The sequence below is a fragment of the Nicotiana tabacum genome, chromosome 2 (genome assembly GCF_000715075.1).
Source record: "Nicotiana tabacum cultivar K326 chromosome 2, ASM71507v2, whole genome shotgun sequence".
Lineage (NCBI taxonomy): Eukaryota > Viridiplantae > Streptophyta > Magnoliopsida > Solanales > Solanaceae > Nicotiana > Nicotiana tabacum.
Genome location: NC_134081.1, coordinates 9419024 through 9432512, shown reverse-complemented (window position 1 = coordinate 9432512; position 13489 = coordinate 9419024).

Sequence of the window (13489 nt, the reverse complement as noted above, 5' to 3'; positions counted from 1 at the left end):
TGAAAACCATGAGAGATTTTGTCCAAGTTGGAAAAATTATATGTAAAAAAGATTTTTTTAATTATTTGTTATATTTCTGATTGTGGAAAACAAATCATTTTCAAAGAATAAGGTGTTGTTTTAAAAAAAGAGGAACAAAAATAAAATAAAATTAAATTTTAGAAAAGAAACCTAGCAATCCAAAAAATTATTTATATAAATTTATTTGCAAGAAGTGGGGGACATATATTCTAATCGAGGGATGAACCAAAGATTCAAATTTTTACTATCGTTCTTTCTAACTCCTTACTGGTTAGTGCCTTTTCTTCTTACTGGTTAGCCGAGGGAATATCAGAAACATCATCTCTGCCCTTCCAGGTAGGAACTCTATTTGTGAGATTACACTGGACTATTGTTGTTGTTATATTTATGATAGGAGTAGTAATAATAATTATTATATTATCATTAGGATTAACTATAATAATAAAAGAAGTAATATTGTTTTTTTGTAATAGTAGTTGTTTCCTATTTGATCCTGCATTGATCACTTTGTGCCCATTCCCTAAGACCAAGTTTGATTTTCTCCTATATTCTTCACTTGAAGTATTTGGTTATATTTAATCCATTTGTTAATATTATCGAAGAACTCCACGTTCTTAGACTTATGTAAAACAATGTTAATCGAATTATTGATTTTAATTTTAAAGCAAAACTTACGGACTTAGTTAGGGCTATAGTTGGCTGCTTCAATTTTCACCTTATTCGGTAACGCTGAGTGTCTAGATATCATATTTACGAAAAGGGAAAAATCAAATATTGAGTTGCGTCAGTTTATATTTAGGATAAGGAAGAAAAACTATTCAAAAGGCAACTCATCTTTAAAGTTTTCTGCACACTTGACAAGTGCAGGGCCGAGGATAACGCATCGTTCACTAGCTAGGGACTTCACATGCCTCTCAATTCCAATCATTAAAAAAAATTATTTGGTTTGATAATTTTATTATCCTATTTTATTTTTGCTTGGTCATTAAAATTTGAGGTATTTTCTTAACAGACAGGTCAGCTCAGTCACTAATCTCCTGCTATGCGCAGGATCTGAAAAAGGACTGAATCATAAGGGTTTATTATACGCAATCGTACCCTGCATTTCTAAACGAAAATAAAAAAAAAAACTAAATTATGAACTTAAACTTTCATGTTTAAAAAAATACATCAACTTAAGCTTTTAGGTCAAATAAAGAAAATTATAATTTGGTATGACACCTGCATCTACCTGCAACCCTTTTTTCAATATAGTATGAGAATTTATTTACCCTTGAAAATATTGCCATTGAATAAGTATCGTGGCATTGTTACTATGACAGATCAAACAAGGTTTTGGATGTGCAAAATCTACTATAATTAGCACGGACTAGCCAATTTTTTGAGTTGTTAATAAAAAATAGCCAGTGTTTATAAAATCATTAAAAATAATCATTATTTTGTTTGAACACAGAAAATTTTAGCATAATATAATAGATTATAAAGCTCTTGCGTATAAACTTTCAACATATTATGTTGGAATTTCAATATGAAATTCCTGCATAATATACTGGATTATGAAGGTCATAATATACATTATATGCTTTACAAACTCGTCCACTATAAGGTGCAGGTGCAAATGCAGATAAAAATGTGTAATCTTGTTTAAATAGAAATACACTCAATCGCCCAAATCACAAAAAGAAAGAAAGGGAACAGTAACTTCTATATATGCCTTCATTTCCTATTTCCACGACCTCTACTTATATATATATATATATATATGCCTTCTACTTTAACTACTAGAAGCTTCGTTCTTGTCGAATGTTCTTATTGTTTATTTAAATACGTGAATTGGACAATTCTTGGATTAGATGGGCTCAAATGATTTCAGCCGCGCAACAATTCAATACGTAAATTGAAAATAAATACTTCATTTCTTTCAATTTATATGATTTACTTTTATTTTTAGTCTGTTCAAAAAAGAATATGTAACGACCCGACTTGTCGTTTTGAAAATTAGCGTCACGTTCGACGGTTTAAGATCTCGAGCTACTTTGTAATGCGTATTATAATGTACGTATGCGGTCGAGTTTGATTTTCGGAAGATTCGGAATTAAATTGAAAGAACAATTCTTATTTTTGAAGCTAAAATGAAAAGAGTTGACTGGGGTTTGACTTTTGAGCAAACGACTCCGGAATGGAGTTTTGATGATGTCAATAGTTTCGTATGGTGATTTCGGATTTAGGCGTATGTCCGGATTTGGATTTGGAAGTCCGTAGGACAATTCGGCGCATTTTGGCAAAAATTGGAAAAAGTTGAAGTTTTAAGATATTCATAAATTCGACCGTGAGTCGATTGGTTGATATCGATGTCGGATTTTGATTCCGAAAATTGAAACAGTTCCATTATGTCATTTAAGACTCGTGTGCAAAATTTGAAGTTATTTCGGATTGATTTGATATGTTTCGGCGCAAAATATAGAAGTTGGAAGATTTGAAAACTCATAATTCGATTCGATGCGTGATTCATAATTTCGATGTTGTTTGACATGGTTTGAGGCCTCGACTAAGTTTGTATTGTATTTTTGGACGTGTTGGTATATTTGGTTAAGGTCCTGAGGGCCTCGGGTGGATTTCGGAAGGTTAAGGGATCAATTTTGGACTTGGAAGAATGCTGAAGAATTTCTAGTGTCCAACTCTGGTTTCCTTCTTCGCATTCGCGAAAGAGGTCTCGCGTTCGCGAAGGGTAACTGGGAGACAAGTGAGGTTTGTTCTCCGCGTTCGCGAAGATGGCCACGCGTTCACGAAGGTGTAGGAAGTTGTTCATCGCGTTTGCGTGTGAGGGGTCGCGTTCGCGAAGGCCTGGACTCAGCATGCATCGCGTTCGCGCGGGGGAGCTCGCGTTCGCGAAGAGGAAGAAGAGGCAACTGGGATCCCAGAGATTCGGAGTTTCCTGGGTCTGGCAGGTTATTATCGTCGGTTTGTGGAGGAATTTTCATCTATAGCATCTCCATTGACCAAACTGACCTAGAAGGGTGCCCCATTCAGATGGTCAGACGAGTGTGAGTTGAGCTTTGAGAAGCTCAAGACTGCTTTGACTACGGCGCCAGTGTTGGTATTACCCACAAGTTCAGGATCTTATACGGTGTATTGTGATGCATCTCACGTTGGGCTTGGCGCATTATTGATGCAGAATGGCAGGGTGATTGCATATGCGTCGTGGCAGTTGAAATTTAACGAGAAGAATTACCCTGTTCATGACTTAGAATTGGATGCCATTGCGCAAACGCTGAAGATTTGGATGCATTACCTTTACGGTGTCTCGTGTGAGGTATTTACTGGTCATCGTAGTCTACAATATTCGTTCAAATAAAAAGATCTCAATTTGAGGCAAAGAAGATGGTTGGAGCTGTTGAAGGACTATGATATCACTATTTTGTATCACCCCGGAAAGGCCAATGTGGTGGCCGATGCTTTGAGTAAAAAGCATGTGAGTATGGGCAGCCTTGCATATATTCCGGTTGGTGAGAGGTGATTAGCTGCAGATGTTCAGACTTTGGCCAATCAGTTCATGAGGTTAGATGTTTCAGAGTCCAATCAGATTCTAGCTTGCACAGTCGCTCGGTCTTTCTTGTATGAGCGCATCAGAGAGCGACAATATGATGATCCCCATTTTCTTGTTCATAAGGACACGGTGTGGCATGGTGGTGCCAAACAGGTTACCGTGGGAGAAGATGGAGTTCTGCGGATGCAGGGTCATATTTGTGTACCTAATGTGGATAGGTTTCGTGAATTGATTCTTGAGGAGGCTCACAGTTCCCTATATTCTATTCATCCGGGTACCGCCAAAATATATCAAGATTTGCGGCAACATTATTGGTGGAGAAAAATGAAGAAGGATATAATTACATATGTAGCTCGGTGTTTAAACTGTCAGCAAGTCAAGTACGAGCATCAAAGACTTGGTGGTTTGCTTCAGAAGTTAGAAATTCTTGAGTGGAAGTGGGAGCGTATCATTATGGATTTTGTTGTTGGGCTCCCACGAACTTAGAGGAAGTTCGATGCAGTATGGGTCATTGTGAACAGGTTGACCAAGTCAGCACATTTCATTCCAGTGTCAATTACCTATTCTTCAGAGTGGTTAACTGAGATTTACATCTGCGAGATTGTCCGCCTTCACGGTGTGCCCGTGTTTATCATTTCTAATCGAGGTACACAGTTCACCTCGCACTTCTGGAGGGCTGTACAACGTGAGTTAGGCACGCGGGTTGAGTTGAATACATCATTTCATCCACAGACATACGGACAGTCAGAACACACTATTCAGATAATGGAAGATATGCTTCGCTCTTGTGTTATAGACTTTGGAGGTTCTTGGGATCAGTTCTTGCCACTTGCGGAGTTTGCTTATAATAACAGTTACCAATCGAGCATTCAGATGACTCCATATGAAGTATTATATGGGAGGCGATGTCGCTCGCCAGCTGGCTAATTTGAACTGGGAGAGGCTCGGTTGTTGGGTACCGATTTGGTACAGGATGCCTCGGATAAGGTCAAGATTATTCAGGATCGACTTCGCACAGCTCAGTCTAGGCAAAAGAGTTATGCCAGTCGTAAAGTTCGTGATATTGCATTCATGGTTGGAGAACGAATATTGCTCCGGGTTTAACCTATGAAAGGTGTAATGAGGTTCGGAAAGAAGGGCAAGTTGAGCCCTAGGTATATTGGACCCTTTGAAATTCTTGAAAGGGTGGGTGAAGTAGCCTACATGCTTGCACTACCACTTAGTTTATCAGTAGTTCATCCGGTATTCTATGTATCCATGCTCCAGAAATATCATGGTGATCTGTCCCATGTGTTAGACTTCAGCTCAATTCAATTGGACAAAGATTTGACTTATGAGGAGGAGCCGATAGCTATTCTAGCTCGGCAGGTCCGTAAGTTGAGGTACTAAGAGTTATACTTCAGTTTGTGTACAATGGAGAGGTTAGCTGATTGAGGCAGCTACCTGGGAGTCCGAGTCAGACATACAGAGCAAATATCCACATCTTTTCACCAGCTCAGGTACTTCTCTAATTTCGTTCGAGGAAGAACACTTATTTTAGAGTTGGAGAATGTGATGAACCAAAAATATCATCTTTAGTTTAAATGTTGAGAGCTTACCTTCTATGAGTTACGTATCACCTGAATAGTTGATGTTAATGGCATTCTTTTTCTAGTAATATATTACTTATGAGGCTACTGTTAGTATTGTTTTCATGTTGTGTTACGTTGATTGGATTATGTATGTGTTTTAAACGTTCATTTCTGGGATTCTCTGGCAGGTGGATAGGCCCAATTACAAAGGAAACTCTAGCAAAATATTTGGAAATTTTGGGAGTTAGTAAAAATTTGGGAAATTGAAATGGGTGAAAGAAGAGATAAGTTATGTTATGTGTTTGGGGGCAGACTCTACTTCTCATTTGAGGACTATTAATATGATGAATATTAATTGGAAATGATAATAAGTGTACGAAGCATATTATAAGTGTTGTGGGGTTTAAGGAGAGGCCTAAGTCTAAGTCAAGTTGGAAAATTTCATAATAGACTAAAGTTCCAAATGAGTACGCACAAGACCAAATTTTGTACAAGTATATCTAAATATATATAATGATTTATGTAATAATCAACCTTTCAAATGAAATTTCTTCGAGTCTAGTTTCTAACGCTTCAAACCGTTCGTCATTTGGACACTCCTACAAGAAGTTATGACCAAATTACCAAAGCCTGGAAGAATGTGATTTTGCAGTCAGATGTGCGACCGCATAATCATTATGCGAACCGTAAAACCGATTGTGCGACCGCAAAATGGTCGCAGACCTGACCAGTGTAGCCAAGTGATGGGCATCAGTTTTGCAATCCATTGTGCGACCCGCATATCCATTGTGCGGTCCGTTGTGCGACCGCATACCAGAGTTCGGAGGGTCTATTTTTCTATTTTCATAACCCGGTCCCATTTTGATAAATAGGCTTTGGGGCTTATTTTGGGGCAATTATGTTTTGATTTTAGAGAGAAGTGAGAGTATTCTAGATAGAGGAAGTGGATAAAGTGCTTTGTTCATCAAAAATCTTGTTCAAGCTTTGAAATCCAACAAGGAAATATCACAAGATCTTCACCCAAGAGGTAAGGTTGTAACTCATACTCTTCAATTTCGAGTTTGAGTAAAGATGGGTAATTGGGAGTGTGATTCTTGGATGTGAGAGTATTAGTTATACATACTTGTACCAATAAGGTTGTGGGAAGATTGTTGAGTTCAAATGAGTAAAGATTGGGTTGAAAATGGTAGAAATCTACAAAGACTTTAGTTGAGGATTTGAAAGGCAATATGATGTTGGAATTCGATAATTTTTATATGGTTGAACTCGTATCGGAATGGGTGTTCGAATTTCGTGAGTTTTTTCAGGATTCGAGATGTGGGTCCCACTGTCGATTTTTAAAATAAATTTCGGATTTTAATCTGAAAAATTAGTAATTTCATATGGAATTAATTCCTACGATTCGTGTTGAGTATATTGAATTATTTGTGACTAGATTTGAAGCTTTCAGACACTAATTCGCGAGGCAAAGGTTTATTGGAATCTTGAATTTGGTTGCAAAGCGAGGTAAGTGTCGTGGTTAACCTTGACTTGAGGGAATAGAACTCTTGAATTATTTGCTATGTGAATTTCATGTATAACGATGTATAGGTGAGGTGACGAGTGCCTATATATCGTCTAATTGATTGTTTGCATAATTATCTGAAAATCATAAATTATTTTAAATCATGAATTAATTATTTCTCTCAAATTCCTTGTTCAATATTATGTCTTAAATCCATGCTATAATTGCTACATGCTTATTTGAATTATGTGTCATAATTGCTACTGGACACTTAGCATATTATATATTAAATTGCCTATTTTCTCCCTGATTTTCACAATTAATTGCTACTTGTCATTACTTATTTCCTAAATAAATCATAATAATTGTATGCTTTGTTGCCTAATAATTTCTTATTAAATATTGTATTTATTGGAGTATTTTTACATTTAATAGTTGTTTTATTATATTGTTTGAGCGGGTTGCACGCCGCAACAGATTTATTTTAAGTTTATATAGTTGGAGCAGGTTGCACGCCGTAACGGATTTTATTTTAAGTTTATATTGTTGGAGCGGGTTGCACGCCGCAACGGAAATAAATTGAGGGATTATGACTGCTGAATTGACTTCAATTTTTTATATGATTTACCGGTCTTACTTCTATTCATGTTATTATTATTATTATTTATGCGTACATGTTAATATAAGCGACCTGCCTTAACCCCGTCACTACTTCGTCGAGGTTAGGCTCGGCACTTACAAAGTACATGGGGTCGGTTGTACTTATACTGCACTCTGCACTTCCTTGTGCAGATACCGGAGTTGGTCTCAACGGCGTACAGTAAATTTGTTCGGATTCAACTATTCGTAGGAGATTTGAGGTATGACTGCATGGCGTTCGCTGTGTATTTCTTTCAGACAACTTCATTTTCATTAAGACCTTTATTTGTATTATTCTAGTAACTCGTGCACTTGTGACACTAATTCTGGGATGATATTTAGACATCGCTAATATTATGGATTATTCACTTTATTTCAGACTTTATTTCCGCATTTGTTTCTTTGTTATTAATTAATTTAAATTTTCAAAAATGGCTAATATTATTCTAACGTTGACTTGCCTAGCAAGTGAAATGTTAGGCGCCACCACAGTTCCGAAGGTGGAAATTTCGGATCGTGACACCAAATTATCTCCATTTTGTTAAGAATATTCCATTCTTCGTGTATTGATACAACTCGCATTGATTTAACATATCATAAGAAAATTTTAGTCCAGGTATTATTTGAACCTTATATGTAAGGAAAAATAAACATTAACATGAATTTTTAGTTGTAAGAAAAATCATCCATGACAGTACACGGGCATTGATAAGTTGTAGATACATTAACCGATTTATATATATATATATATATATATATATATATATTGTTGTATAATATATACATATTGTACACACATGTGTGTGTGTAGTATATCACTATAAGGGAAAATATACATTTAAGTACATGAATATTAATTAGTTGCAAGTGTATATTAACTTACTTTTATATATTAGTATCTATTATATATAATGTAAATCTATGTAGTATATTACTGATATATATAAAGAAATGAATACCCATTCATGTATCATTACAGATTTTGAAAAAATGTATAAGTGTTTGTTGCTTAAAATAAATAAAACTTTTATTAATTAATTAGAAGAATTTGTTGCTTAAAGGTACTATTCATCCAGCAAATTGATTCACTAAAACACGTCATCGAAATGTTATAATTATTCCCATAAAACTTCAAGCTACTCCATTGCATTATATTGTATATGAAGTATATATACATAGTATATTACTGTAAGGAAAATACACTGTAACGACTCGACCGGTCGTTTGTTTTTTCTAGAGACCCGTTCCCATATATAAGACTCCATGTATGTGCTTCTACTATTTTATGACTCACGGGGATGGTTAATTCGGGATTTGGAAGGGTTCGGGTTGAAATCGGAACACTTGGTTCCTTAAGTTGGCCTTAAAAAGGCTAAGTTTGACTTTGGTCAATATTTTGAGTAAACAACCTCGGAATCGGGATCTAACGGTTCCAATAAGTTTGTACGATGATTTCGGACTTGGATGTATGCCCGGATCGGGTTTTGGATGACCCGGGAGTGTTTCAGCGCCTAATAGTGAAAGTTGGTTCTTTGAAGGTTTTTGAAATTCTTTAAATTTGGTTTGAAGTAGAATTTGATCCCCGAGTGCCATTCAGACGATGCACGGATTGAGTCAAGACTCAAAAGGGGTTGTTGGTGCACCAGTTCTGGTGTGCCCGCACCTGCGAGCATTTTGGCCGCAAGTGCGAGCCCGCAGATGCGTGGTTCATGCCGTAGAAGTGACTAGGAGCATTTGTCCATGGACCGTAGATGCGTGCGAGTTTGCGCACCTGCGAACGCGCAGGTGCGATTGGGGGAAACCGCAGAAGCGGTTGTGTCCGCAGGCGCACATCGAAGGTCGCAAGAGCGGCCCCAGCTCCGCAGATGTGAACGTTTGCCAGCTGGGGGAGGACCGCACCTGCGTGATTTTCTCCGTAAAAGCGGCACCGTAGGTGTGGCAGTGGCTTCGCAGGTGCGGGATTCGCTGGGTAGTGAAGTTGTTTTAAATACGGGACTTAGGCATTTTTGCTCACTTCTTACACTTCTTGGGGACGATTTTGGAACTGGTTAGAGAAGAATTTTCATCAACTAATTAAGGTAAGTAATTCTTATCAAATGTGAGTAAATACATAGTTTATGGGTAGATTATAATAAGTAAATTAGTGAAAAATCTTGGGGTTTAGGTGAAAACTTAGGTTTTTGACAAACATGAGATTTGACAACGAATTTTATTATGGAATTTAGTAAAAATCATATATTTGAGTTCGTGAGATTATAGGTAACGACTTTTTTCGAAAATGTCCGAAATCCGGGCACGTGGACCCGGGGTAAATTTTAGGAATCATGTATTTGGGGTTGGATAATCCCTTTAATAGTTGGAATATGAAATTTTGAACATGTATTGATTTATTATTAAACCATTTGACTGGTTTTGGATTGTTCGGCACCGAATTGAGGGTTGAGCACAATCTTGGACCGAAAAATAGGCTTTGAGACGAGGTAAGTCTCGTTTCTAACCTTGTAAGAGGGAATTAACGCCATATGTGAATTAATTAACGTGTGTTTTCTATTTGTGGGGGCTACGTTCGCACGAGGTGACGAGAGTTCATACGTAACTACTAATTATGCTATTGTCCGGGTACTCTAGGACCCATATCATGCTATATTTGAGATGTTTGCACCCTTACTTGTTAACTTAATTGCTTAAATTATATTGAAAATTTATAAAAGAATTTTTAAAAGGTTAAATTTTACTTACTCTAAGTTGTAAATGGGACACTTGACTGCTATTGAGAATTTGTGTTTCTTTAAAGTATTTCCTATTTGTGGAGCGGGCCGAATGCCTCGGTAGAAGATAAATGTATTTATGGTTCGTGTCATTCGACCCTCGATAGTGCATAGTTTAAATATTATGTTGGATCGGGTCGTACGACCTCGACATGATTTGCGTGTGATAAATCTTTGGTTCCAATTATATTTGATATTGCTTCATTGGCTTGAGATGTAAACTGTTAAATGATGGAAAAATGAATTTGTGACTTAATATTTTGAAAGGATTAATTACTGCTTCCTGTTGTGGAGTTTCAGTATTTTTCATGTAATCCATGCTTAATTATAATTTTGACATATTATTGATATCCCATAGTAATTGTCAAAGTCGACCCCTCGTCACTACTTCTTCGAGGTTAGACTGGATACTTACTGGGTACATGTTGTTTATGTACTCACGCTACACTTCTGCACTTAAATGTGCAGGATCTGAGGTAGGTGCATCTAGATATCAGTCTGGCGCGCACGCTTGATCCCGGTTATGAAACTACACGGTGAGCTGCCCTTCCGAGTCGTTCTACAGCAGTCGGAGTCTTTCCTTTTTTGTTGTTGTCGTTGTTCCGTCTTCTCATTTCAGACAGTAGAGCAGAAATCTTTTGTATATTCTACTAGTAGCCTATACACTTGTGACACTATGTCTTGGCACATGCTAGTAGACTTGTGGTTTTGGCTTTATTTCTACTGTTATGATTGCATTTAGTTGCTTTCGTTTTAATTATTCTAAATCTGTTATTTATCAAATCTTTTAAATTAAGGAAAGTTATTCACTTGAAAAACTTATTAAAATGGGAAATCACTAGATTGGTCATTGTTGGCTTGCCTAGCAACGGTGTTGGGCGCCATCACGGCCTAAAATAAAATTGGGTCGTGACAACATGGTATCAGAGCACTAGGTTTACATAGGTCTCACCAGTTATGGGCAGGCCTAATAGAGTCTTGCGGACCGATGCGGAGACGTCTGTACTTATCTTCGAGAGGCTATAGGATGTTAGGAAACCACTCTTTATTCATCTTCTATCGTGCAGTTGATGGTGTACTAAGTTTCTTCCTCTTATTCTCTCACAGATGGTGAGAACGTGCACGACAGACCTTCCTGACCCGGCAGGGGCTACTCCCCCTGTTGCTAGAGGCCGAGGCAGAGGCCAGAAGAGGGCACCCGCCCGAGGTAGGGGATGAGGACGTCCCAAAGTTGCCCCAGTTGTACCACCAACAGATCCAGTAGAGGATCCCATTATTGAGGAACAGGGCGAGGTGCCCGCAGTAGAGCCAGCCCCGGTCGAATTCATGTCAGCACCGCGCTTTCAAGAGGTCATGGGCCGTATGCTACGGTTCATGGATACTATGACCCATGCTGGTTTATTTCCAGCAGACCCAACCACATCTCAGGAGGGAGGGGGAGCACAGACCCCTACTGCTCAGACTCCAGGGCATGCGGCTGTCGTATATCAGACCCCGGGTGCACTACCTATGGGCGGTGCCCAGCCAGTTGCAGCAGCGGCACCTGAGCCTAGACCAGCTGCGGCCGGCGAGCCGCATAAGCTATTGGACAGATGGACTAGGCTACACCCTCCTGTCTTTGGAGGTAAGCGACATGAGGATCCCCAGGACTTTATTGATCGGTGCAGGGACAGACTGCACAACATGAGGATATTAGAGTCCCATGGGGTGGATTTCACTACTTTCCAGCTGGAGGGCAAGGCCCGTAAGAGGTTGCAGTCTTATCTTCTTGGCATATCAGTAGGTTCTCCTCCCATGACTTGGGACCAGTTTACACGTCTATTCTTGGAGAGGTATATCCCACCCCCTCATAGGGAAGAGTTGTGGTTCCAGTTTGAGCAGCTCCAGCAGGGTCAGATGTCAGTCATCGATTATGAGGCGAGATTCTCTGAGTTGTCTCGCCATGCACTGATGATACTTCCTACTGAGGCAGAGCGAGTGCGGAGGTTTGTTGCGGGGCTACACTCAGGTATTCAGGCTACTATGGCCCGGGAGGTCGAGATGGGGACTTCCTATCAGCTAGTAGTAGAGATTGCTCGAAGGATTGAGGGTTACCGTCAGAGGGGTAGAGAGCAGATGAAGCAGGACAAGAGGGTCCGTTATTTCGGAGAGTTTAGAGGTGCCTCAGCTAGGGGCAGAGGTCAGTTCATGAGGGGTCAGCCCAGTAAGCCCACATATCCAGCACCGCCGCCTCCTCGGGGTACTCCAGTGCGGCCCTATTTCAGTGCCATGTTAGAGAGTTCTTACCGCCCACCAGTTATTTAGGGTTCTTCCAATGGGTACTCAGGCCATCAGGGTTCTTCCAGTGCCTATTTCAGTGCCATGCCGGAGAGTTCTTACTGCCCACCAGCCATTCAAGGTTCTTCCAGTGGGTATTCAGGCCATCCAGGGTCAGACTTCAGGAAAGCAGATCACCGCACCGAGAGGTTGTTTTGAGTGCGAGGATCCTAGTCATGTGTGGAGGTTCTGACCCAGGCTTCAGGGCAAGGCAGTACAGCAGGGTCATCAACCCATGATTTTAACACCAGCCGTCTGGCCGCCCAGAGGCGGAGGGTAGGCGGGTAGGGGCCATCCTAGAGGTGGAGGTCAGGCCGGGGGAGGTCAGCCAGCTACTGTTCAGATAGGCGAAGGCCAGCCAGTCAACGCTCCAGCTAGGTTCTATGCTTTTCCGGCCAGACCAAATGCAGTGGCCTCAGATGCCGTGATCACAGGTACTATTTCTGTGTGCGGTAGGGATGCTTCGGTATTATTTGATCCAGGATCTACCTATTCATATGTGTCCTCTCTGTTTGCTCATTTCCTGGATATTCCTCGTGAGCCCTTGGGCACTCATGTTTATGTGTCCACTCCTATGGGCAATTCTGTTATTGTGGATCAGATCTATCGGTCCTGTGTGGTCACATTCTATGGTTATGAGACTAGAGCGGATCTCTTGTTGCTCGATATGACCTACTTTGAGGTTATCCTGGGCATGGACTGGTTATCTCCGTATCACGCCATCCTTGATTGCCATGCCAAGACTGTTACCTTGGCGATGCCAGAGTTGCCTAACCTGGAATAGAAGGGTTCGTCCGTCAACACGCCTAGTCAGATCATCTCTTTTATGAAGGCTCGACACATGGTCGAGAAGTTTTAATTAGCTTATCTAGCCTATGTTCGAGATACTACCGCAGAGCCTCCGGCGATTGATTCAGTACCAATAGTCCGGGAGTTCTCCGATGTGTTTCCTTCTGATCTTCCAAGCATGCCACCAGATCGTGATATCGATTTCTGCATTGATTTGGCTCCAGGTACCCAACCTATATCTATTCCACCGTACCGTATGGCTTCGAAAGAGTGAAGGAGTTGAAGGAACAGCTTGAGGAGTTGCTAGCAAAGGGGTTCGTCAGACCATATATAT